Source organism: Nipponia nippon, unplaced genomic scaffold (assembly GCF_047370975.1).
Source record: "Nipponia nippon isolate SJK-2023a ecotype South Korea unplaced genomic scaffold, ASM4737097v1 scaffold_7, whole genome shotgun sequence".
NCBI lineage: Eukaryota > Metazoa > Chordata > Aves > Pelecaniformes > Threskiornithidae > Nipponia > Nipponia nippon.
In genome coordinates, this window is record NW_028262391.1 from 38,035,133 (window position 1) to 38,057,736 (window position 22,604).

Consider the following 22,604-nt stretch of genomic DNA (forward strand, 5'->3'; position numbering starts at 1 on the left):
TCACAACAGGCTTCTGAGCAGCATCCAAGCCGACTTACGCTTATTCAAAAAAAAAAAAAAAAAAAAGAGAGAGAGAGAGAACTGCTACTTTATTTTTCAGTAAGAGCAAGAACATACTGCCAGTACTTTGGGCAACTTCCAGCAGCCAAATTACTGTTAATGTCCAGAACACTTTCCACTTTTGTCTGGGGGCCTCCACAATGAGTAAATAAAACCTCATGTACTCTTAATCCTATCAACATTTCACAGAAAGAAAAAGCCAGAAAAAAGTCCGACTTGCCAGAATCACCCTCCGAACACTATGCACGTCTTTTGACTGACAGGTTTATGCTTCCACCACTAAATCACACTTCCAGCTTGCTGCCTAAAAACCCAGTAATTTCATGGGGGGTGCGGGGGGGAAGTGCTCCTTCCTTCCAGCTTACAACTGTTGCATGGCAAGGTGTACACCAGAAGTATCTGTATTCAAGTGCAGGAAAGGGGGGAGGATTAATCAAAGGAGTTTCAAGATTAAAGGAACCATTTAAAAAGCTTAGCTCACGTTTTTAGTCAAAAGGGAGTTAAGCACACAAACTGAAAAATATCAATCATTTTGTGACCATTTTGCAGTTCATAAGACATATTTTATGCATCTTACACACATTCCCCAGGCAAATCTCAAAACCAAGTATTTTTGCATTTTATTACCAGTCTAGAAAGACATAAGAGTTCCCAGTGAGAAAAGAAAAAGCCATAAACATTTTTTTGTGTGTAGAATGTTTCTGAAGTAACACACTCCCCAAATATTTACAAATCCAGAAACCACTTTTACACTAACACTTCCCTCAGACATTTTTGTTGGTTTTAAATTAAGTCATTTAACTGACTTCCAGATAGTTTCACTATGAATACCATGATGCCTGAAAGAGAAAGTATCTCAAAGGCAAAAATTTAACAAATTGAGCAGAAACCACTGAAATACAATACAATGCACAATATGACAAATCCTATATTCATATCTTTCACTGAGTCAGCCTACTTCATCCAGGAGCTAACACCCAAATGTTTCAGAGTAAGGAAAAACATAAGCCATATGCAACCCTTCAGTGACCTAAACCATGCATAAAACAGGCACATCTACATTTTTAGCTACTCTACATATTACATACAGACATAAAAATGCTGTAACACTTATTTAAATCATAAAACACCGGTTTACACCTAGACTTTTACTAATTTATCACCATGGTAAGCCTAGGCATACAGACACCACAGCAAGTCAGAAATGAGGAAGGGAAAGGACAAAATGTAAGTGAAAATGTCTGGTATGTGTTTCTGTTAAAAAAAAATAAAATCTAATCAACTCCTTAAAGTGACTGTAAGTAGTTACTGTTTGATAATATATGTGTTCAGGCACATATATGTTGGACTATACCAATAACTTCATCACCCTCTCTTTGTTAAGTACACATAGAAGCATATTCAAGCACAAAAAACAGATGAGAAAATAAGTTGAAATTAAATATAAGCAAACAGTCAAAACTTAAGTTTCAAAACATTATTGTTGCTCCACAGTGTTTTTACAAAAAGACACAACTGCTTGAATATGTTCAGTGACAAGCATAGAAAAAGACTGTCTTTCACACAAACTCCCAGCTTTAGACGGAGTTCAAACAGAGTGTGTGGGGGAGACATAGCAGATTTGCAAGAAAGGTACTAACAGGTCAATCGATGTTCCAAAAAAATCAGTGGGGTAAAAGAAGAGAGTGTCCCATTGGGAAACAGATTGTACACTGTCAGTAGCAGATATCAAGCACAAATTAAGACAGCATTAAGAAAAGGTTTCTATATTTAGACAATAGCTAGGGACAATGAACATAGAAACTAACATTCACTGAACTCTCCACCCAAAACACTGATTTATGAAATCCTGAATTCCTAGACAGGATGACGCGCAAAAAAAGTAAAATAAAGTAAAACCAAAGCTGCAATCAAGCATCCCAAGTACAAGGGGTGTTTTACATATACTATGAATACTAGATGTCTGCTTTATCATCATCACGGCTGAAAATAAATCTGTCCTGTGAATATAAAGCAAGCATTCAAGTCACTCACAATAAACAAATGTTTAGATTTACAGAAAATTGTATTCATGACAGCAAATAAAGGAATTGATGTATTAATTATTGTAAGTGTTGTTTGATTTCCCCGGAAGTATCCTCCCTTGGCTGACATGAAGCCTGGAAGCTAGCACAAAAATGTGTTTAGAAACCTATCATTTAAACCAAAAGCAATATATAAAAGTCATAACTCTGAGAAAAAAATGCTGAATTAAGTACCACTACATATGTGTGTAATTCTAACGTTTCTTCCCGCACTTTATACTGCGAAGGCAGAATGCGGCACTGGGGTGGAGCCTTCCCCGCTCCCGAGGAACTGTGATCACAGCCATGCGCGATCTCCCCAGAGCCGATGCAGACCAGCCCAGAGGTCCGATCCTCACCCTTACAGACAGGCAGCAGCAGTTGGCCTGATGTCTGCTCCTCCTCCAAGCGTTTCAGTGACTCTCCCAGTCTGCCCTACTTTTACGACCCTACAGAAATGATTAACAGGAGGTCAGTCTAAGGATTAGGGACAATTCGGTGAATGATGCATCAAGGAACTCAGACTGCATGGTAAATCCAGGTCAAGAATTTCCAAATAAGAAACGGCATATTCTCATTCTGGCAGAAGACAAACAAAAGAAAAGCCAGGAAGCTCATCAATAAAAGTAGATGTTTGTGTCAGTACTCCTACTTTGAGAAGGTTGTACCTCTAGTTCTTGTTCGAAAATTTGTCTCTTGCACAAACAAGCTATAGTAAAGTACAAAACCAAGGCAGCTGCATCAATACAAAACCGTACGGCATATTCCAGAAGCATAAGATATAATCTTAGCCATATATTCCTTCATTTAGTGCTTGAAATATAAAACTAGCATTTTATTATAGGGAAATATAAAAATATAAGTCATAGGCCCAAGTAAAGTGCTTAAAAGTTTGCTGACTTCTCCATTAAGACAGGAAGGAAGTTATAAGAATTATTTAGTCCGCTGGCTCACAAGGTTAGTGCTTTATCAGAATATTAATGATAGCAGACATTTTTAGCAGACACTAAATCACAAAATTGTGTTTTAAACAAAGCTTTCAGCACTTGACCACAGAAAAACTCAACTTAGGCCAAAAATAGATCAAAAGTCATAAGGCAAGTGAAAGATGAGCCTTACAGTTTTGAATTTTTTTTTTTTTTTTTTTTTTTTTGCACGACACATAACCAAAAGCTATGTTTGGCAATATTGCAAGGAGGGTGCTTCCCCTGCCCCAGGTTACTACCTTGTAAAAAAAGGCTTGTTTTGTTTTGTTTTTTTTTAAACAGAGAAAGGGCAGGTGGGCAAAAACCACTGTTGCCTACCTTTCCGTCCCGTTAGCTATATATCAACATAGGAAAGAATTAACAATTATTAATAGTTTATGGGAATACAGGCAAACATCCCAAGCAGCTTAGACCTACATAAAACTAACTACATCTTGGGATCATTCTTACGCAGGTATTATTTGCAATCAAAAGGCATACAACACAGTTTGTGTTCTAAAAACGGTCTGTCCAAATCATCAAATTATCCAGATTTTAAAGATTTTTTTTTTTAAAGGCTACCATGGTAAAGAAAACTAACTACCTAGTTACACAAATAAATTATTGGTAGATTGATTAAAACGTGAGATTTGATAGCATGTAAAATCTACCATAGCAACTGCCAATGTACACACTCATAGCCTCCTGTAAAGGAAAGTAGAACAACCTGTCTCACATTTACCTTATGTAGGATAACATTATACACAGGTAATAACTAAGACATTTTAGCGTGTTCCCTGGCAACATTTTGTGCAGTCATCCTCTTAGGTTAGAACGCAGACCTGTTACCTGCCCAATTATTGTCTAAAAACTAGTGTGGCCGTAATTACTGAGTTGCTCTCCTGATGTAAGAATTTATGTTAGAAGATATACACGCAGCCTGACTGCGTACACTTCTGGAATGGGTGAGGAAACAATGCTATCATAAGCAGCTCTACTCTGCAATCACAAATTCCTTATGACTATCACAGGAGCCTTCATACATATTCTGAAGCTCAGCTGGACATTACTAAAGCTCTTTAAACGTAACATTCTTTTGTTCAAGAAAGGGAACACAGCTAGGAAGGGCTGGTTGTATGGCACTGCACAGAGGGAGGAGCAGCGCTCAGCCTCCGTTGCTGAACAAGACATCATTAAAGACCATCCACAATTACCTGGGCCGTTCCCCAGCAGAACAGGTGGTTAGTGCCTGTAAAAACCAGTTTTTCAGGTCTGAACTCAAATTGTGTGGTAACCACGCAACAGACCACCCAAGGGTTTGCAACTGACCAGAGGGTCACACAGCAGCAGAGGGAACAGCAAGGGAATCGAAGTCTGCTTGGATCCTTCCCACGGAGCAAAGAAAAGCCTGCGCTCAGGGCGTCAAGTACAGGAACGGGGACATGGGAACCCTGGAGAACATCGATCAAATCCCAAAGAACACTTCAAAGAAGGGAGATTCAGGGAACAGCATGCAGTATAGTTTATTTTCCACTGACCCGCAATCTCCAGCATCACCTGGAAAATTGCTTTAAAGATTCCCTCTACAACTAGCTGTGTCTTTGTGACTGTCAGCTATCTCATGCCTCGAAGAGTTAGGAGTTCCTAGCAGATGGGGCTCTGCAGCATTTTACTTTAACAGATGGAGACAGTCAGCACTGATTTTAAGGTCCAGGGCAGCTGTTCCCAACGTCCCGGCTCAGTAAGCAAGCCCAGAGAGGCAGCACCCAGAACCCCAAGGTGCTTAAAGCAGTTACATATGGGGTGGACACAATAGCTGGTGTCTTGTAGAGAAGGCATGAATCACAGTGACACCACCAACAACAACCATACAAGAAGAGAACTTATTAAAATTCAACCATGACACTGAAAAGAGGGATGGAGTTGTTCCCCACCTGGAGTATACACGCTTCCCCTGCCCACTGCTAGGCCACTGCTCTGAGAGCAGAGCTCAGGTCGCAGCAATTCATAAAAATATTTCTGGACAGTCTTGATCTCTAACACATTAGGTAGTCACATGCAAAAGTGCTTTTAAAACACACCAGGTTTCCAGAAGACACACGCTGCCTTCCCCCTTTTGGTATCTCCAGAGTCTCCATCTCAATGGTATCACTAACCTAGCCTGACTCTGCATTAGGCAAGTTTTTCCCAGGTCCACTATAGTATTATTATACAATATAATTAGCTTTTCTTCAGCTGTGGCTCTGCACTCACAGAAATAGGATGACTGTAGGTTGCAGGCAGAGGAGACCTTTCTCCTCTCCCCGCCCGGCTTTTTTCCCCCCTCGTGAAAGCCCCTCTATTTCTAGTGAGAATGTTTCTATAGCATGTAAGAACTGCAATACCTCACCCTCTTTCCAGCTACTCTGACTAAACACTATGTTATTCAGCAGAGCTTTCAGCACTCTGAATACATTGCACTGGAGAAGTGCTGCCTCACTCCTTGCCTTGGTTTAAATGAGAAAGCAAATTAACTGATGCCCAGCTTTCTCATTCCCAGATTTCCCATACTTTCTACAGCCAACGCTCCTCAGACTTACCAGCAAGTAGTAAGTTTTGGGTTTGGTTTGTTTTTTTTTTTTTTTTTTTTTTTGGCAAGTGCTTCCTAAAATATTGGTTATCCATTTGTAAATGTATAAGCCCAAAGAATGATGCCTGGGATGCTGCTACGCAGAACATTATGAGAAGCCATCCAGAAAGATAAAAAGAAACAAGCACAAGTGTCTTTTAGATTCTATAGCCTCCAGAAATGACAGTTTAGTTAGTTTTATTTATACATGCATATGTATCTTTCTATATATATATAACTCCAAGAAAAACCTAACCGTCACTGATTAAGGACCCATATTTCAATGCAGTTCAAAACAATTGCAGCAGAATACATTTCTAAATACAACAGCCTGCATAAATGTAGGACAAAAATTAATTCAACATGTAAAACAAGTGTTTAATGCTTGTCTGGTAAACCAGTTTAGCTACAACTACATCCAAATTCCCTGTGTAGACATGCTTGATAAACAGTTACGGAACACACAGCCAACATAAGAAAAGAACAACTCTTAATTCTTGCCTAAATCTGCTCAGAATCTTGAAAAACAAAATTTCCCCCTTTATTATTCCAATATATTATTCATTAATTCCAAGTTAATCTCCTTTATCTAGCAACATTGTTAATTTATTGGTCTGCACTTGACCAGAAGCAATTAACACCCACACGGAGTTCTGCTCACACTGACAACTTGTGTCACTAAATCATGTTCTACAACACTGCAAGTGAGCTCTGAACATGCAAGTAATCAACACGTCAGCTTGCTGGGGAAGATAAAACTGCCTGTGTGGAATTTTGCATATTGTGGCACTGTAAGAACTGCATCAAATTGTTTTTACAAAGTAACTATACTAGGTTTTTTCCTATTTCTTTGAAAGCTAAACATGGTGTTTATACTGTTATCAAATTAAATTTTCACTTTCTCATAGCAGCTCCTAGCTTTTACTACCTTCCAGCAGCTATGAATTTTGTATTACTATGTTACGTGCAATAACACCACACTTTCTTAAGGAAATCACAATATATGCCAACACAACTGTCACTATAGTGCTGCAATGTATCTTCTGCCTTATTTTAAAAGTGCAGCATCCTGAGGAAAAAGGGAGTGGGAAGCTTGTAACTGTTATTGTATTACAATTAAGCAGACTAAAAATAAGAAGTAAAAACTCCTAAATCCAAAACAGGATACTCCTCAGGAACTTGCAAAAAACTATAGGTGATTTTTAAAAAGTATTACAGTGAAATATTTTCACATTCATTTCCTGCTGTACAAGTACAGCAGAGAAGCGGAGCTCTTTCTTAAGAAGTACTGGAATTGGGTTGACAATTCAGCTGGCAATACCTCAAATCCAAACACAGGCCAGGTCACTTTTCCAGCATGTCTGCAGAAGTATAACTTACTACTCAGATAATTAGGAGCACAGTTTACAGTACAGCCACAGCTGAAGGAGGGAACCGTCCCTGCCTGTCTGTCCAGAAGTTCAACAATGCGTTCTTGCCACTTCCTCTAGCCTGGCTGTTCTGTTCCTACAGAAGAAAAAGGAAAAAAAAAAAAAAAAAAAAGAAAATCAGACTTAAAAAAAATGCTTATCCTATTAAAAAATAGCTTTTTGCCCTTTTAGTTCCATGAATCAGCTCACCAGCAGGTCAGATGAGCACCAGCGCTGACTTCAGGGAGGGGTGGGAGCACAGGGGCAGGAAGCGAGCAGCGCTGCCCGCTTTTAGTGACAGCTGCTCATTGAGCCAGCTTAGCTACACCATAAAAATCACACCCTTCATTGCATTTATGCCTGCGTTTATATTCAAAGTCATATAAGAGTATTTCTAGAAAAAATAATATTTTACACAGCCATCATTAGTAATTTTTACATAACTAGTGAGCAGAAAGGAAGTTAAAAGTTCCCAGGACATTCCCAAAAGCAGCTGTGCCCTCCTGTACATAATATGCAAGCCCTTGCTGGAAAAAAAAAAAAAATCGTTGAATTAATGAACTACATTAATACTTCACGGTAGAGCAAAATCAGGCCCCAAAAACCCAAACCTCAACCAGCTCACAAGATTGCGAAGTGACTGCCAGATTATGTCAATTCTAGTGGAAGAAAAAAGATTTTTCGGGTTAAAAGTCCACAGCCAGAGGGCTCGCGGGAGGAGAGACCTTCCAGGCTCTTCTCACACCCAGCCATACAGCTGTCTGGACAGTCAAACCAAGGGGCACACTCCACCCCGCCTGCTTGCTGCTGATCACTGCCAAGCGCAGAGACGGGGCGCACCTCAGGATCACAGCTTTAGCCTGCGAGATGCGCCCACTCGTTTTCCCCCCTCGCAAGCAGAATTGCAGATGCTCCTCTGAGCCAGCACAAGGGAAAAGCTCACATCCCGCAACACCTACCCTTCCTTCTGATGGCGGACTGAAATAAATCAGGCCAATAACCTACAAGTTATAAATCCACAGACATATTCTTTGCCTCTATTTTTCTCCTGTCTTCTAATAAACCACACAGGGCCTACGTACACTAGTATATGTACTACACAGAGTAAGCAGGACAGTAAGAACTTGCACAATTCAAGTATCAGAATTCATTAACTGGCTTTATCCGTGGTAAGAATTTTTAAAGCATTTTCACTTCAAAACCCCGTTCCTGATTAAGATGTACTAGTAATGACTACACACATTTCTCATGTCTTCTGTCATTTATTTTAGTTTACTCCAATAAATGTGTATCTCACACATATAGAAATGTTCCTTTTCCTGGTATTGAAACGACAGCCACCTTCCCAGCAGCAGGCTGAAGTTGCCAGCAAAGGAGGAGCAGAAGATCAGGCAGAAAGTGTCAGGAAGTGAGAAAGTTTTGATAGCCGTACCCCAGCTTCCTTTCAAATGAGGAAATTGAAACTGAAATGCTGTTCTGCTACTGGAATTCTTTTTTAGTTAGTCCCACATAAGCTCAGTAGCAATAAAAGAGAAAAAGACACAGACACAGAGAAAAGCCCCAGTACAAAGTTTATCCTTTCTCAACTTGACCCAATCTGTTTTCTTCCCCTCAGCCTAAGTTTCAGCCTGTTTCAGCAAGCAGGCCCTGCCTGAAATATCATAACAGATGGACTCAGGTTGACATGAGCCAGGTGCTAAGAATATCTGGCATTTAAATGATCAGAGTTTTATTGCCCATTTCCATTAATTTCAGCTGACTTTGAATAAACGTCAGTGAGCTCAGTCTGCTTGAATCCACCTTTGACAGCTCCTTCCCAGCTGCACTCAGGCCCAGCCCTTCCATGTGCTTCGTCATTCTACTGGCACCCTTGTTTCCTCGCCATTTTGGTTACTTGGATGGAAAACAGTATCTGAGTAAGAATTAGTCACTGCTAGGTGGTTTGATCATCAACTAGTTCTTTAAAAGAACCCCATAGCATAAATATATTATAATTTTTATATAAATAAAGCAGAAAATGTCGCAGATTGGACATTAAGTAATGACTAAAACCCAGGCTATATTACAAATGAAGCACATCTTACTGAAATATTTTATTCTACTCAATGAAACTCACAGAAACTCACCATTATTAGTCATAACAAAACTTGATAGAGCAACAAGTAACAAATTAAAAACAAAGCAAGTCACATGTAAACTATTTCTACATTTATCTACCTATAAAACACTTAATGTATTGTCTCCTTCCTTGAAATAAAGCATGCGCTCTTAAGACCTTACAACTTAATCAAAGTCCTTTTAAAACATTTTCATATTGATTATACTATAAGAGTATGCTTGCGGGTTTACAACCAGCCATTTACAAGGCAGCATTATAAAAAAAGAATTTATTGCTATACTTGCTGAGCATCTCGGAAAAACACATTCCTTTCGTTGTGGGCTGAACGACAACCTGCATGTCAAACAGTACTTGTTTCTGTATCACACAGAAGATGATACACAGCCCTATCACTACTCGTAAGCAAACTGCGATGCAGGACACAGGAGAACGAGTCCAACAATTCTCTCTTTCAGTTACCTTTACCAGAAGACTCTGCAAGCTACCTGAGCACAGCAAACATGTACGCTACAGTGAACACAGACATACGCATAGCACTGGGGCACTTCAGAGAGAAGGTGCCAGAAACAGCCAGCCATATTCAAAGAAACTTGTCACCTTTCTCTGACCGATACCGTCAGTTACAGCCTTGGTAATCTTTTGTTATTTCTGTTTTTAACTAGAATGTATTACTTCTTCACTTAGTTTTATGCCCAGAAACAGAAGTTAAACACACCCTGTTTGTTCCTTCTCTCTAATTACAGACCAGAAGCTACTTTTAATGCCGAAATGAGGACTGCAGAACAGCTGTTAAAGAGAGGAACATTTTGGCCATTAGCTGCAAAGGAAGCTCTTAGGAAAAGCAGTATGTGCGGGCCGCGTCACATGAGAGCCAACTTTGACTTTGTTTCGTCTTTAAAGCACCAACAGACCTGAAGCCTCTGAACTGCAGGGCCTGTGCTGTAAAAATCAGAACAGCAGCCTGGTTGCCACAGAAGAGGTGGTTTATTTGATTTTTATAAAAATGCTACTGAAAACAGGCTACACAAAATGAGTAAGTTTGAAGGATACACTTTGATACAAACTCATGTCATAACTCCAAGCTACTGCGGTAAAGCAATGCCTTGATTAGAAAAGGAACAGCAGCCCGATGTTCTACTTAAATTTTACCATTTATCTTTGAATAACCTAGACAAAATTATTTCACCTTTTACACCTTAATTTTACTAACTCTGAAGAGATAACACTTAGCAGTAGCAACCTACACATGATGTGCAGGAAGAATTATTACAGCATATTTACACTATTGTATGTTATGCTTATTAAGCAAAGGAAGAGACTTCCAAAGGAAAGATCAAACTTATTGCTTGCTCCTCTGCCTGCATATATGGACTACCCTGCTGCTTGGTGCCGCAAGACAGAGCCTGGATCCTACTCGAGGTGACTCTGGAAGATAGGATGGTATAAGAGGCAAAAGGTAAGCAACAGCAATAAGTCTCTGGAGTTAACAATGATAATGATTTTTATTATGAGATAAAGGTGTTATAAAACTCCTAGAATTTTTTTTAAAGACAGCATTTTTTCCAGGTGAAAATGTTGTGGTTTTTTAAATAAGAGTATGAGGAAATCCCAGATCAGTGTCTTTACTGTTTTCAAAATGTGAAATATAAAATATGTTTTCCACCACACGCAAGACATTTACTATTCATGAAGTGTACCATAATGATCTAAGGAAGAAGTTGCACTTCCTTATTTTAATAGAAGATGATATAACTGCACAGTGGTTACAAACTATTTCACGCTGTAACATCCTGTCAGCTTAGCAAATAATCATCTTGAAACTTTGCAGATGCTAGTTTAATAGATTATCTCCCTATTTATGCAGTATGAGGTCTTTGAAACAACCGGTTAGCTTAGCTCCACAAATAGCGCTTTACAGAGACTGCATTTAAGAATTTGAATACTGACTGGGCTCTAATTAGAGAAGAAAAGAGCAATCTTTGGCTCAGCCGGGTCCCAATTTTCATCTGAAACACCTTTTCGGTTTAAGTAAGGCCTGTAACTCCACTTTAACGGTATGCTTAAACCGGTGGAACTGCTTGTGAACACAGATGTTTCTCACACAGAGCATCAAATCCAGCCCAAAAGAACAGCAGAAACAAGCGAGCGGGGCAGACGCCAGGCAACGCGCGCTCACTGCTAGCGAACGCAGACCCTCACACCTCGCTAAGCCAAAGCGGCACTGAACCAGACAACTCTCCGTAAGCTAGAGGACAACACCAATTCCATTGGCTATCGGCTCTCACGCACCTCAATTCCCAGATTGATTTCTTATGATAATAAAACAATCTTTGATTTACACACACAAAAAAAAAAATTTCCATATCGAAAAAGTCCCAAATGACATTTTCAATACGAAAGCCCTGCAGACACTTAGTGCAGTTTGACTATGACATTTTATTAATCCGAAACACCAAACAAATCCAGGTAGACTGGATCCTTTTCCAGAAAAATAAAACGTAGCTTCAATACAAACCATGAGACTGAGGGAGGAATCACTGGGTGAGGTATTTCAGCCTATGTTTTACAGCCTTCATAATAAATTAAAATCAGAATGAGTCACATTGATAAATTCTGTTTAATCCAAGTCAAAGATGTAACCCAAGAATAAATCCAAGAATTCAATTCAGGGATTTTTTTTGTAATTCCAGGGGGGATATTGTCTTTTTCTTTTTTTAATCTAAGAGCAACTGGCAATTACACAAACACCCACATTAACGGGAGACAATGATCATCTGTCTCTAGGCTAACACCTAAACTAATTAGCTCTCAACTAGCACCTGCTCTTTCACTTAGCACAAACCATGAGAACATAAATATCCACGTACATTAGGGAATGAAGTATCTTCCTTGTTTACTCTTAATAGTGTTGACATTAGCTTCATTAAGAAAAAAATTAAGAAGTTTAATGGCTGCTTTACAAGAACCTCCAATGACCCTAATTGCTGTTAGTAATGGCTTCTGGAAGCATAAATAACATGCTATAATGGCCATTAGAAATCAGTATTGGCTTACTGTTTTCAGAGTGGTATTCCACATACTCCTCATTTTCCATTCTACATTTCTGAATAGGGGGAAACTGTCAATGTGTCAGTGTCTTCGGCAAATACTGGTTTTAACGTCAACCACTGCCATGAAGATTGTTTTTAAAAGTACTTAGTTCACTATACACACAAAGATACCATGAGTATGCTGTATCACAGGTCTTAACATAGACTTGCCACACATTCGTCTTCCACCTACAGGGGATCATATAAAAACTTCCAGATCAGGACTTCAACATTTGAAAGGTCAGGATACCTAAACAAACAAACAAAACCCCCCAAAACACACAATCACACTGTTTATTTATTTATTTCGGACCTAGACACAATCATTAAACACTCCCAGAAACTTTCTCTTTCTCTCCTAGAATCCTGCTTGCTTAAAAATAATATTTTAAAAAATGACAGCACCACGTTATTCTTATTTATCCTCAAAATATATAATAACTATAGAATTTCTTTGTGGTACTTTTCCTTTTGAGACATCATAAAGTAAACAAGTTCATATTTTCTTTTTTAAAGGAGAGTTCCTTTTAAAGTTCCTAGCTCCCTTTTTTTTTTTTTTTTAAAAAAAGTCCCCTGCATCATGAATCTTAGCACAAAGCAGTAACGTCCCTAATGCAGGTACAGTTACATCCTATTTCTCACTATGAAGAAATTTTCATATTGCAGTGTCCAGCACAAGACACTTTATTTCCTATAATAAATCACAACCACCTCAGAATCAAAAACACAGTTTTCAGATGCATTTGCGTGGATTTTCCCCACCTTATATTTGCACAGCACTTAGCACAGCGTGGTCTTGGTCCGCGACCAAGTGTGTCAGGCACACTGCAACACAAATAAAGTATAACATATCTGACAGACTTCTACACCGAACCAAATTCAAGCATTACACTGCACGTTTACTTTGCGTATCCAAAAATGCTTTCAAAGTGTCTTTGCCAGTCTTCAGCGCTTCTGCTGACCACGTCCTTACTGGTCGTAAAAGAAGTTTCAGGTTCAACAGACTTTAGTACGGTCCTGGGTCATCGGTGACAATGTGCCCCTGCTAAATGATACACTTCATCTGCCACCCACAAACATAAGAGCCTAGCAATAGTGATCAAACACTGTACTATGTGTATTAAAACGTTTTACTCCTTTTATTAACACAGAGCACTTACTTGTTCTAGAAATGCCATAACACGCCCTACCGAGATTAGAAGTGACTTACCTGTTCAGCAGTAAGAGACACGAACCGACCTTCTGCAGATATTTAAGTACCTCTTTCAGCAATTTAAAGCCCTACTATGCTAAAAAAGTACAAGCAAAAAACGATTCAAAATACTCCGTCACAGAAGAGTCAGCTTTTGGCTTTCGAGGGCACTACTACGCAACAGGCAAGCCCAGCGAATAACTTCTCCATTCATCCGGTATGCAGAAACACACGTCAATTATCAGGCCTCACAGCTTACCAAATTTGCCTTTTCTAAGCAAAATAAACTTGAGGAAAAGTTTACGGGCCTGAAAATTCGTCCGCTGCTCTCAAGTGTATCAAGTGGTGCGATAAGGGGTAGTAAATAACCATTCTCTAAGAAACTTATTAAGTCTTCGACGCTTTTAATTCCGTGCTCCGCGGAGCGGGGCCGCGGGAGCCCGCGGGTGGCCGGTGGCCACCCGCGGGCTCCCGCGGCCCCGCTCCGCGACAGCGGGCTGCGACTCCCACGGCCCTCACCCACCCGGGGCAGCTCCCCTCCGTGGCGGTCTCTCACCTGCGGCCGGCGGAAGAGGAGCGAGCAGCGGCGGGGCAGCGGGTCAGGACCGGGCGCTCCGCCTCCACCTCCGCCGCCTGAGGTGTCTCTGGGGCCCGCGGAGCCTCCCCGGCGCGGGGAGGGCGGGACGCGCGCGGCGGCGGCAGCGGCACCAGCAGCAGCAGCAGCGCCCCGCCTGCCCCCTGGTGGGTGGCGAGGCCGCCGCTGGCCCCTCAGAGGCGGCTGTGAGGGAGGCGGGATCCCGCCCCGCACCGAGCGGCTGCCGTTCCTCCGGCGGGATCGCCTCAGCCTCGCCTCGGGCACTGGCCGTTAACACCCCTGGCATGAGGGGGAGACCCTCAGCTGTCCTCCCGCTCAAGCCGGAGGGCCTCCGGGCAGCACCCCGTCCCTCACAGCTCATGAGGGCTTCGGAGGGGGTTGTCCATGTCCCCCCAATCCATGTCACACAGGGAGAGGGAATAGCCATTGGCATCCACACTGTAGAGGTGTGGAAACCAACTTCCACCCAGGACCCTAAAAATTAGGAAGATTTACAGCCAGTTTTTTAAAATCTGGCTACTGTTGGGGTGCTTTTGGCAGGACTCCAAACGTCCCACGTGCTGCACCCAGGGACCCTCACAGGACATCACTGAGGCCATCCCACAGCACCAGTTTCCCATTCCTCCATTTACTCACCGCTTAGTCCTCTCGGTGTGTTTTGGGTGAGTTTCACCAGGCTGGCAATGATTCCTCAGTGTATCGAGCCTTGAGCATCTGGCCACTAATTCTGACCAAGCCTGGCTCTACCACACATCAACTCTGCTCCAAAGCTCATTGCAGGAGATAGAAAGAAATGCTGATTTCCGTGGATTTTTGGATTAAGTGTATCTGGGGAGGTGTTAGCCACAGGTGACCGCACGCAGCCCACGGCAGGCAGGCGTGTGCCCGGCTACCTGCAGCTACAACCACATGTCAGTCATCCATGGTCAAACTATTACTGCAATCATACGTTAGTAACTAAATATACAACGATTTTTATTTGTGTGCTGCTAGCCGGCTGGTATTTTCTACACTCTGTAGGCCTGAGCTATGTGCTGGAATTGACCCTTCTCAGAGGGAGCGCACACACCACAAGCACGACAGCTCCATTTCACTCTCCTAAGCTCCTGCTTGAACGTTGGTTGGTATTTTCTGAGACTGCCCAGCCATTAGGATACTCTTGGGCTGTTAGGACCGGGAATCTTGGAAATGAATTTAAATCCAGTTTCAGCAATTTGGGGCAAGTACGCGAGGAATACAGCCAGAGAAGTGGTTACAGACCTGAGGCACAGGACTGGGCAACAAAGGAGCGCCGGACACTGCTCCTCTGTCCCCTGCCCTGCAACACTTTTGTGCGCAGTCTTGAGCAAGTTACTTAATCTTACCTAGGTCTTCCCATTCCTGTTATTGGACACCATGTAACCGAAAAGCACTAGGAAGTTACTGGAGCATTCAGATAGAAGCAGTGTATAGGCTATTCAGACCATTTCCTTGGGGAGAAGAGAAAAAGGATCTTCCAGTAAAACAACTGTTAAAAAGAATGCCTTGTCTTCACTGAAAGTTGGATTAGATAACAAGATTTAAAAACTGCAGGAAATGGAAAATGCATTGTTCTGCTGAGATCATAAATGGAGTAGTTTCAGAACAGATGGACTCCATTTGCCACTTCATCAAAATTTTGTGGACCTTCTGAGTACACAGATTGCTTAATATCATTTCTGTATACCCACAAATATTTGCTATCCCAGAGTAGGATCTAAAATTCCTGCATGATTCAATGCGACCGATATTGTAATTTTTTTTTAATGGCAGCACTTCTAAAACACTCTAAGTAAGTGTTGTATGTACACTGCTGTGCAGATTAATCTTAAGCTATTGGTAATTACTATAACACATTTCTAGCAAAATGGATGTAAAAGGAAAAAAAATAACCTATGGAAATTAACATCCAATAAATTAGCTGCTGTATATGCTACGTATAGACTTCCCCTTTTCTTTTTCTGCTGCTAATTTTTCTCTCGAGTGCCATACAGCTGAAGTACAGTCAGGGCTGATTTTCACAACACAGATGCTACCACCACCCCTTACTGGAGAGCACCTGACATTGCTGGGAGCCCTGCTCAACGTGACTACCCAAGCATAAGGGTCTGTCCTGCGTGAGAGAAAGTGATAGCACCGAACCTGTTGTTTTAATGGTTTATCTTTTTGCAGCTACAGATTGATCTAAAATAAATTTCCTATGTGCATGTGATAACTGCAGATGTTTGATATTGTGAAAATGTAGCCCTTAATCGAAGGTCCAGCTGAAACAATGCTGTCCAAATTAGAATAAAGCAATGCCTAGGGTTTTATTTGCTTCTGGGAAAGTCTTCTTCATAGACAAGCAAGCATTATTATTACCAAGCTCTTGCTTAGAAAAAAGTCCAGCAGCTCTACAAGGATACATACATATTGAGTGTGTAAAACCAGAATATTAAACACGCAAATCTAATCTTTCCAAAGATTGAACTGGATAACTATAATCTATCATAAATAATTTTAGATTTTTAGTTAAAATAAAATGCAACACATTCGCTGATAAAATCTAATATAGAAAATTGAAAAATAGTTTGAATTTTATTATTTAAATTATTTGTAGATAGGGTGTTTATACCAAATCTAGTTGCAGTGTCATTTACAACCTGAGTTACAGAGCATTACAGAAGTCTGTTTTGTACAATTCAGATGTGTGCTTCAATGGAAATGGCCATAGTACCCAGTGCCATGAATCATTATGAAATAGGGAAAGATCACTGTTTTTAAAAGAAGCAGAAATAGAAAAACATAGTAATCTTCAAGTATAATTCTCACGTGGGGGGTTACATTTTCCCTCTTGGTAAGTCATGGTGGGTTGAATCTGCCTTCAGTATATACATGCGTCTACTATTCACAGTAGTAAAGGGGATGACAGCATTTGGTCCCAGCAAGTTGCTTCTAAATCATTTTATTGGCAAAATGTTTCAACGTTCAGATTTTCAGTGGCTCCCATAAATGAGTCAGCTAGGACTCAGAGGATGGTTGCTGACCAAAGAAATACGTGACAAAAGCAAATCAGGAATGTAGTTATAACCTCAGAAAACATTCTTTTAAATGCTTAGGAATAATTTGAAAATTAATATACAGTAGACTATTTCGTGGGTTAGACATAATATAAAGTAGCACAGTATGTTAAGTAGTACTTTTAAAATTAGCAGGTAGACTTTTAAATATATTCACTCCTTTTAAGTATTCCTTTGACATACTGCAATACCACAGCAGGCAGCATTTAGGAAAGCATGCTTTATCATGCTGCCTTTTTGCAGTTCCTCAAATATCCAGAAACAGTGACCAAGACAACCTTAACTTCTGCTTTTCTTCACGAGTTTCACAATTCTGATTCAGAAAGCCAGGAGTAAAATGCTGTCTTTAACGAGCGCTAGAGTAGGAAGTATTTATTAGAACAATTTTTTTGTTTTGGATGATATTTAGCATCTATTTGCCAGTGTGAATATGCACCCAATACTCTCTGTGGCCACTGATCAACTTAGAGAATGAGACAAATAACTTGAGTAAATTATTTGCTATTTCCTGTAAATTTATGAGTTCAAGGATCTCTAATAATAGAACAATCCCAAAGTGCTAGGCAATACATGCTTAGGAAGGGTATAATGAGAAATTATTTTGAGCTGCTACATTGCTATCAATCACCCTCATTTACAGGACAATATTAGAATCAATTGCTGAAGACCATTAAGTTTATGCTATTAAATGCAGAAGTATCTTACTGCATTAGCCAGGCTAAAGAGAAGGTAGAGTTTCACTGCTGTTACGTAGTTTGCATTTCTAGGCCCGCAGATCAATTGAACAAACTTTTGGGAATGATTTGCTGCTTTTCTGTAAATAAAGCAATAAATGACATGCATGTTTCTTTAGGGAAATGAAAAGCTATTCAGGTCTCTTGTCCTATTTGTTATTTCTTTTAAAGTTGTCCAAGAGTCTAACTGACTTGGAAAAACCATCATATTTTCTAGCATTCCGGATTTCGTGAAAGTCAGTGGGACTTAATTCTACAACAGTAATTTCTCCAAAGAAAACTTCAAGCCCAATGCAAACTCACAGCACTGTGAAATGATAGAATAAATTCAGAAAAATACCAACAGTCCAAAAAGGTATGTGACTGAGGAGCTAATATGCTGTTTTCTAGAGGAACTGAAGGACTTCAGAATTCAAGTCCCACTGCCTGCAGCTCCGGAGCCCGGGCTAGGAGGTTTTGTTTGACTTCTTGGATTAAGAATCAAAAAAATATCTCCATCTCCTCTCCTGCTCCTGCTGAAAGTTCTTTCTCCAGAGCGAGAACATGCATTGTGCCTTGAAAAATCAGTGCCTGGCTAATCGCATAAGCCTTTTACCTGTACTTGCGGGTATGATTTGGACTGCACTAAGGGCTATAGACCAGACTTGTTTTAAAATCTTTCTGTATACTCAAGTTGACCCGTGTTAAAATGGAACATTTTCTTCTAGAAATTGAACTACTCTCAACAATGCTGAGTGACAGAAGATCTGTGGTCTGTGACTTCCTAGAAAACTGTTAGATGATCTTATTGAGGGGTCAACTCTTTCTTTTCGTTAATTGGTAAGTTACACAAGGGAAGAAAATAAATGACAGGAAGGCCATTTCTCTGTTAGATACCGTAACACTGCAGGTGGAGTTTATAACAAAATGGAAGATGTTATTGATTTAAAGAACACAGAAAAGAACAGAGCGTTTTATTTTCACAGCAAATGATGAAACTATTTAGCTAACTGTTTTCAATTTGCACTTCAAATATCTTTGTGTTAGTAGCCAGGCGGTCATATTGGAAAGAAAAGAAGAATACTTTGGAAAAATCAGTAAGGAAAAAATGGACCATGTATATTATTAGGGAAAAACACTTTTATGTAAATCGGCATGCAATTCCAGAACAGAAGGTTCCTAAAGAATCCGCTAGGAAACATGGATTTACAAAAAAAGCCTGTTACAAGGCAATTTTCAAAATGTGTGGACAAACTTCATTTGGTTAAATCAACATAGCCCTGTTATTTTGAAGCCATTGGAATAAAAATTATTTATATTACCTGAGGATCTGGCCTTTTATATTAACTTACTGAGTTCAAGGAAGTAGCTGACTTCTTGCAGATTAGATTATTTAGATGGCAAGAGACAAAACAGAGCAAGTATATAGCCCTCCCTTTATTTTCCTTTATGCTGAGAAATGGACTCTTTTCCTCCAAATAGTTGGTATTTTCAAACAAACTGATAAAATAACTATCCCAAAGCTGAGAGGGACTAAGATGGGAAATGCTTTAGTTTCTTACTATCCTGAAATCACAGAGTTCTGCTGCAGCAGTGACAGATGGTGTCATTTAATTGCTCACAAGACCAATATCAAAAACCATCCTGGTACCACCAGACCTCGTGATGCTATTAAATGCGGGGCAAGGAGGTTTTATGAGTCTGTCTCACCTCAGTAGTTCAAACAGCAGGCAACTGGCTAATCAAGCTTGTGAAGGCAAGCATGGTCTAGTCCCTGTGACCCGATCCCTGATGGAGTCCGTGGTACTGGAAGTCCTTCCCCATTCCCCAGGAACTGGCAGAAGGGCCTCTCGCACCACCTTCTCCTTCACCCACCCCCCCCTCTAGGAAACCACCACCGGTGCACAGTTACTTTGTTGATTGGCATGGCTTCTGGCATTTGGGCTGTTGTCTTCTCAAGAAACTTTGAAAACAAGTCAGTAAGTGTTAATGGGTGGTCTAGAACTCAGCAAGATGTATGCATAGTTCTAATCACTCTACTGATATATATATACATTTGCTTTTGCCTAAAAAAAGTTAAAAGTCATTGAAGCTCTGAAATCAAGAGATTGAAAAATCAGAGAAAAAACAGAATAAAATTGATCTCACTGAAATCAGTAGGAAAACTCCCCTTAAATTCAACAGGACCAGGCTTTTAGTGGTGATTCTTAGAGTAAGGCAAATGAGTAACCTCAAATTTGCAACAGCAAAGGCTTCTCTCCTTTGCAATAAAATCTAAGAATCTTTATTTATATAGCAACATTAAAATTGTGTCCATACTGCATCTTCGCTCTTCCACTACAAGACGCTATTAACTGAAATCAGCTGGGAAGTGATTAATTTCAGGGTAAGGATTGTCTAGTGCTTCAGCATGTCCACATGATAGTGGGTTGTACTGGTATTGCTATGATAGAATTTTTCCATGCAGATAGACTACCAAACAGGGGAGAAATTTAGCTAGCTTCTAACGCGATTGTATCAGAAATGGATAACTGCTGTTCTTCAGCTCATAAAACTGTCTTAACCGATGCCAGCAGCCGGCTAGAATACAGGACATCTGTGATTTCCTCTGCAGGCCAGATGAGGCACAAAGGTAGAAAAAGTGTATAAAAATTGAGACATTGATGAAGACACAAAACAAAAAATGAAAATAAATAACCAATAGTGACATCAGAAAAGTAAACATCAGTTCTAATTTATGTCCTTTTAGTATTGCACCAGCTCATCACAATTGTTAATTGTGGTTCTCCCTTACTAAGCAGCACCAGAACATTCAGACTCTCCCAAATGTACAAATACAGTAATTAGAGTTTACAACTCCTGTTTTTCATGGAAAGATTTTTATGTCTAAGTGTTGATAGCTAGAAAAAAAGTACATAATACAGGAACTATAGAACTAGCATTATTTCATGACTTGTTATTGTTTTCTACTGCTTTTACTTCAAAAATACTCCTCTGAAATCACCACTGTAATCTAAAATATTACTTTATTCAATAGAAATAAAGTGCAGTAATGCCATTTGAAGATTTAGGGATTGTTTTGGTTTGGTTGGTTTTTTTAAATCAGACTATCCATGCATGGTAAAGTTATCAGACCAGCAGCCTGTAATGGCAAAAGTCAGATTCCTTCACTTTTACGTTAATGCTTCAGATTCCCAATTCCCAACTTCTGTATTTGCCTATACTCTCAGAGAAGTTTGTTCGGGCTTTGATAGACCGTCGTATGACTTTGTTCTGAAGAATTTAGAAGTACTTAGTTGTTAAATGTACTTATGAAAGCACTTTGTGTAGAAAAGCAGGTCCGGGGCAGCGAGAGCTGGCCATGGTGGTCTCTGGCCCATTTCACAGGAGGTGAAAGCTGCCTGTCTGCAAAGCTGGAGGTGCCAGGGCAACCGGCTGCACCAGCTCTTCTGTCTAGTAGCAGGTACTGCTCTTATCCCCTTGGCTTTTGACCCTACTAATATTGTTTAAACCTTTTTTTTTCAGGCAACAAAATTCAGTTTTCTCAGCTATATCCTTAGAGTAGTGGGATTGTGTGGGATTTCGGATGCGCAAGTGCAGGCAGTGCCTGAGCAATGCCAGGTAAGTTACTACTACCTGAAGGTGCTAGTGTCTGCATACAAACAACGTTATAAAACGGAAGCCTTCAAACTACCTTTTGTAGTTGGAGTATGTTGCTTAGACACTGCACAGAAGTGATTCACTAAATGGCACACACTCCAGCTCAGAGATACTTGAAGTTTTCAGCAATTAGATTGCTGGATTATGTTATCTTGATGGGTAAAAGTTGATATCATAACATGGATTTAGTAAGACACGCTTTGGGATGACTAAAAATCTTATAGAAAAGATTACATTATTTTATAAGTTATTCTTCCCTTCCACTGTCAAAAATTTTGAAAAGAAAAACTAGCATTGAAGGAAGACAATATGAAAGATTTCTACCTGCTGTTGGGCTAGCCATTGATTCTTCTGAGAATGGTCTTTTCGTCGTCAGTGATTACCAGGCAACCACAAATGAGTTTGATTCAAGATCCCCTATAGTGAAGAGGAAAAAAACCCTAACCCAGCCTTAATGAGTCCCCTACTTACTGTAAGGTAATGAACAGTCTTGTTTGGAAACAGGCCACAGGAGGAGGGAAATGCAAACAGCAACCACTAATGCATATTTCACCTAGACCACATAATGTTATTGTTGTAAGGAAAATATTTCTTCATACTCCTGGTGTAACAACCTGTTGTATACAGACCAGCCAGGTGGATTTGTGGGGTTTTTTTGGTTTTGTTTTGGGTTTTTTTGTTTTGTTTTGTTTTTTTTTAAGATGGGAGCTTTAAGTTCAGGAAAGACATTGTTGTGTTACATTGCTAGGCAGCATAAACAAGCAATTTGAACCAGGTTTATTTTCAGATTTCACTGTCACCACATCTGGTACAGTAAATGAACTTTAGACCTGGGGAAATGCAGCTGAGAGCAGAGATTACTTTCTCTGATAACTGTTCAGAAGCATTTGATTGCTTAATGATCTTTCAGCTCAAGAGTCAAACATTGCTTCATACATAAGCAAAAGTAGTTTTATATACCTGTACAAGAGCATTTTTTTCTTTTAAACAAGCAAAACACTCACCAAATCTGCACCCATGGTTCCTCAGACTTCCTCCAGCACCACACAAATGC

The 22,604-nt window shown here is 40.1% G+C and overlaps 1 protein-coding gene across 7 annotated transcripts in view; it reads right to left on the minus strand.

The window, feature by feature from the left end:
- ADCY7 (adenylate cyclase 7) overlaps positions 1-14,174 on the minus strand; it is a 68,066-nt gene extending 53,892 nt beyond the window's left edge. For 2 of the 7 annotated variants that reach the window (XM_087739781.1, XM_087739774.1), the window contains exons 1-2: positions 14,062-14,174; positions 7,018-7,202 (exon numbers count right to left, since the gene is read on the minus strand). The gene's annotated coding sequence lies outside the window, so the exon portion shown is untranslated. The other 5 variants (XM_087739777.1, XM_087739775.1, XM_087739776.1 and 2 more) reach the window with 5 other exon arrangements.
- Between the last annotated feature and the right edge of the window lie 8,430 nt (positions 14,175-22,604).